This window comes from Eurytemora carolleeae, unplaced genomic scaffold (genome assembly GCF_000591075.1).
Source record: "Eurytemora carolleeae unplaced genomic scaffold, Eaff_2.0 scaffold1218, whole genome shotgun sequence".
Lineage (NCBI taxonomy): Eukaryota > Metazoa > Arthropoda > Copepoda > Calanoida > Temoridae > Eurytemora > Eurytemora carolleeae.
In genome coordinates, this window is record NW_019397107.1 from 13,873 (window position 1) to 19,369 (window position 5,497).

Consider the following 5,497-nt stretch of genomic DNA (forward strand, 5'->3'; position numbering starts at 1 on the left):
TCTACAATTTGCAATCTATAATGTACAAAAGTAAAATGCAATCTTTTTACAATCTGTTATAAACATCTAAATCTTCAATTTGCAATCTATAATATACAAAAGTAAAATACAATCTACTTACAATCTATTACAAAAATCTACAATCTACATTTACAGTGCAACCTATTCTATTGAATTTGCTATTTACATACAATATATAACTTACAACCTGCAATCTATGTCCTAAATATATAATATGCATTACAATTTACAATTTTCAATATGCATTACAATTTACAATTTACAATAAGCATTACAATTTAAAATTTTCAATATGTATTACAATTTACAATAAGTAATATTTTTAGCAATATTAAAAAAGTATTACAATTTACAGAGATTCAGCTCGTCTTTACAGCGGCCTCATCCTTTGTGGCCGTGGGTAACACTATATTTAAAACCTTTATTTAATCTACAATCTTTAATTTCGATGTGCAATCTATAAACTTTAATTTCAAACTTTGATTTTCTAATCTGCAATTAATCTACAATCTAAAATGTAATATATGCAATTTATAAAAAAATAACAATAGAAAAATCCTAGAAACATGTTTGTAAATCAAACACTACAATGCTGTACAACATAAACTACAGACGATATAAGAGCACCCTCAATGTCGTTTTGTGATAAATGTTTAGTGATTTGGTTTGTGCTGTAACACGTCTCAAGGTAAGGATTAATTGAAATATTTGTTTTTTACAATAATCAAAATGTTCTCTTGAAGAAAACTGAATTTGCGAATTTTTAAATATATTTTAGTAGATTTCTGAAGTTAACTTTTGTTGCAGTAATACTTGATCACACTGTAGCAAGCGTCAATTATTTTCTTAGCTTTACTTGTTCATATCAAATTGAAAAATGGATATCATCTGTCAACAGTATCTCCGTAAATAAGACTGATATATCTAGATCTATGTGTTTATATTAACCAGGGAGTAATTGGATATATCTAGGAGAATAATATATCTTGATGTATACAATGTTTATTCTCTCCTCTGGGAGGGAGCTGGAAATTAAAAAAGTATCGATGAACGAACACCTCCTCTCCCGGGCCGCCCCCCCCCCACCGGAAAACGTGTTAACTTTTTAGGATCTGCTAAGAAACTTAAATCTCTTTTGTCGTTATGCAATGTATAATGTAAAAATGTCGTCTTTTGTGTTTACAACTTTTAACGATTTCATAAACCGTTAACAAAAAAATGTCCGTGCGCTCCGCGCCGTAAATGCAGTTAATACTGTAATAACCCGTTAACGGCTGTGCCGTTAACAATTTCATTAACGTTAACGAAATTGTGTTGGCGCTTTAGCGCGTCGTTACCGCCGTTAATTCTGTAATAACGGTACTGTTAACGGATGTTGAACATTTTCTGCTCACTAACCGTTAACGAAAAAGCTTGAAAAAGTTGGAACGTGTCCAGCCCTAGAAGAGATACCAAAAGTTATAAAATTACAGCATATATATTGCGTCTAAATCTATGTATAATGTATATCCGGACCCTAATACACTAACAAAACTCGGTTTCCCGGTTTCGTGGATTCTGAAGTTTCCTGCTCTATGGGCCTAACGTAAACATGTTATACAAACAAATAGATAGATGAGGCGATAGAAATTAGATGGGGGAGGGGTAAATAAAGAGGGGGGGGGCAAACCAACAGAGGCGAATTCAGGGGTCTATGGGGGTTCAGCCCCCCCCTCTGGGTGCTGAAATCTATGGTTTCTAGGGTTTTTTTTTGGGCCCCAATAGGTGCTGAGTCCCACTCCCTTATGAATTTTAGGAAAACTTTTTAAAAACTTATTTATAAAATAAAAGATTTACTGATAAATTTAAACTTTTGCAGAGTAATCTCCATGGTAAATCCAATGTTTATATATTAATATTTATAGATATATTGATAAGTATATAGATATATATATAGATAAGCGTATAACACTCAAGGACTCGGATTACATGCTAATATATATTCTTGGATGGGTTCTCCACATTTATTATATTTGAGAGAAAGAGCTTGAAGCGTTGGTAAACACTGTCTAGTGGTTTCCTTCATTTTACAGTTCTTGATAAAATATTAAATCCCGGCACACACACACAGATCCAAACAGAGAGAAAATTTTGCATCCATTTTCACGACCGGGTCAACTTTGAAGTGTCGCAACGCCTTGGCCTTTTGGTTTTACTTACTAAATCAATCATTTTTTGTAGCTCTAGACACATACATTTTAGGTTTTGAACGGGATTGTTATTAGCTACGGTTTAAAAGAAGTAATTGGTAGCGCAATCACATCGATCTATAGATACGAGCCTTGGCCTTAACTATGAGGTTTTAAATATCTATCAGAATTTGGCTGATCAGAATTTGTATTTGTCGACCCAGTCTTGAAAATTGAGGCACAATTGTCAATTATGTCTGAATCTCTCTGTATTCTCTGAACTTTAAATTTATAAAATTTATTTTCTTTCTAAAAATGGAGTAATCCAAGGTTCAATTTTCCGATATAAAAACTAAGATATTAATCATCGATGAGTTTATAGAATATTTTGTGAATCACTGATGGCATTTATAGTTTCAAGAATACCTAAAAAACGTTAACAATCTTTTCAGCTCCAAAAATCTGGCATGATTTATGGATTCTTAGCAATATTCACTTTTTTATTTTCTTTATTTATTTTGTACACAAGTTATGTTTTTAATACGTGTATGTGCCGGTAACCCCTTACCACAACTTCAGCAAATTAATAGATTCCTCCTAATTCTTTATCCCTTTTCCTCTCTCTTCGACCAAATTGTTTTCACTTAACTTAACATATAATAAAGTCATAGAAAGAGAGTATTTCGAAAAAAGGCTTTAAAATAAAAATATCCCGAAATCAAATAAAATCTTACAAAAAAAAATCTATATAAGTTAGAAAGCACTTTTTGAAATACTTTTTTGATTGTGAGTTTCTGTTTTGATTCAACTGGTTTTTTTTTCCCTATCCTCTCCCCTTTTTTCTCCTTCGAATCTTACTTTAGATTAATTTTATGTTTTCTCTCTCACTCCAACTACAACCCAAACCTTACTCAGGTGTACTTATCTTTTTTTCACTTGAACCTGAACTCTTCTCTTCAGCTCTTGTTTGTGGTTTAGATTTTGAAAAGGATAAATCTTCTTTCAAAACTCAACATAGAACACGACATTTAGGAGACTGATGAACAAAACACCAAGCTTGTCATCGGTGTTCAAGTTTGTGAAAGAAACTGAACACGACTGGATCACTTCACGTAAATAAGGAAATTAATTACATCTTTTAATTCCATTATATAAAACCGGGTTTCTGGAACCCGGTTTAATACCAAAACTGTGTCTAAAGTTTCTGGCAGTGCTATCTATCCGTTGCACAGACAATATTTTGCAAAGACATTTTATCAAATCATGTTGCTGGCAAAAATTGTAAACCCGTTCTTGGTTTCTGTAAACAAATCAATGCTGGCAGAACAAAAATAATAAATTCTAAAATTCTAAACGAGTTAAAAGTGTTTGATTGTTGATAAAATAGAGCAAAAATCACATTATAAACTTTAACTAATAAAACGAGAAAATGATTCCCATAATTTATTCTAGAATAAAGGTTGTACTAGAAATACGTTGATTGTTCCTTTAAGTCTGTACAAAACATGGAAATATCAAACATACGGTCGGACTCCGAACACACCTGTGCAATCTAGGTTTGGTAGAGTACAGGTGAGTGCAGGAACGGATGTTAGTTTCCTACCCGACCCGGAGCCAGGCTTTCCAACCTGCTCAGGGTATACCTTTCAACACACAGCATGGTAATTGGGTTCAGTTTAATTTCTTTTGGTTTGGATTATCATGGATAATCATGCATATAACACATTTTCTAGTCTCTGTGATATGATTTCATCGAATTAATTTGTTCGGTTGCATAACATTTTATCAATATAAATTACGTAAATCAAGCGTTGAAAATTGAATACTGCAGTCTGCAAGAAGTAAAACTTGACTTGGAGCTAACAATTATATCCATTATATGGTTTTATAGTGTTGCCAGTTGTAATTTTGAATCCAGGAGTGATACAAAAAGAATTCTTCAGCTAAAAAAAAAAGAGTTCTGTTCTCGATCAATTGTAATCTGTAGGGCCGGTCAAAGCTCCAAAGCAAGGTATTTATGCAACCATTAAGAATAATAATAACGACACACGTTTTTTAAGAAGTTCTAAGAATGCATTCCTAACACATTCTTCAGGGTTCAATTTTGTGGTATTTAAAGTTTGGTTCTCAAAACTTCAAATAAATTCATTAGATCGGATTAGAGTGCAGCATGGGCGTTTTTCGGTTTAATTGATTTTTATAACAAAACTCTTTGTTCATGGTTAAACGTAGCTTGGATTATATATAAAGGTTTGCAGATCAGAAATCAACAATGTTTCAAGAACTTGGTTTAGAACTATTGTGTTTCGACTTGGGAGCAAGAATTGATCTTTATCTTGTGCAGACGAACTTATTTAATTCCTCTGGCAAATCCATTCATGATCTTACCCTGTATGCAGTGCAGTCTCAACAAAAAAGTGATCAAGCATTTATCTGTAAAATTCATTAGTTGTCATGGACGGTTGGTTTCGAGATTAGCGCTATTTCACATAATAGTTTAGACTTCAAGTTTCTGTAGAAAAGAAAGTAGGTTGATAGAGAAGAGAAGTCTGGAAGGAAGGTTTCCAAGATATGCAAGTTCTCTAGGTCTAATTCTAAACACATGCATTCAGTTCTCACTACAGTTGAAAACAATTGCTCGGCTTCATTTTAAACAACAATCTTCAATTTGCAATCTATAATATACAATAGTAAAATACAATCTACTTACAATCTAATATAAAATTCTACAATCTACAATTTGCAATCTATAATGTACAAAAGTAAAATGCAATCTTTTTACAATCTGTTATAAACATCTAAATCTTCAATTTGCAATCTATAATATACAAAAGTAAAATACAATCTACTTACAATCTATTACAAAAATCTACAATCTACATTTACAGTGCANCCTCCCACTCCCTCCTCCTCCCCCCCTTCTTATGCACACAATCCTTCTTTCTGTCTCCTTAAAACTCCTCCTTCTCCCAAACTCTCCCAACCCACACCCTCCACTCCTACAACTCCCTTAACTCTGTGTACTACCATTACTCTATGCTGTATTTCTTTAACTCCATTTTCTCAATACCTTAATTCACTCCCTCCACCTCATTAACTCCCTTAACATAATTTACTCCCTCCACTTGGAATCACTCCCTCTACTGCTTTCACTTCCTCCATTCCATTCACTCCCTTACATTAATTCACTCTCTCAACTTCATTTACTCCCTTACCTTAATTCACTCTCTCAACTTCATTTACTCCCTTACCTTAATTCACTCTCTCAACTTCATTTACTCCCTTACCTAAATTCACTCTCTCAACTT

The 5,497-nt window shown here is 33.0% G+C and overlaps 1 protein-coding gene across 1 annotated transcript in view; it reads left to right on the forward strand.

Annotated features, from left to right (window-relative positions):
- Positions 1-584: 584 nt before the first annotated feature.
- LOC111711903 (uncharacterized) overlaps positions 585-5,497 on the forward strand; it is a 22,162-nt gene continuing 17,249 nt past the window's right edge. Inside the window, exon 1 of the mRNA XM_023486387.1 lies at positions 585-709. The gene's annotated coding sequence lies outside the window, so the exon portion shown is untranslated. The remainder of the gene's footprint in view (positions 710-5,497) is intronic.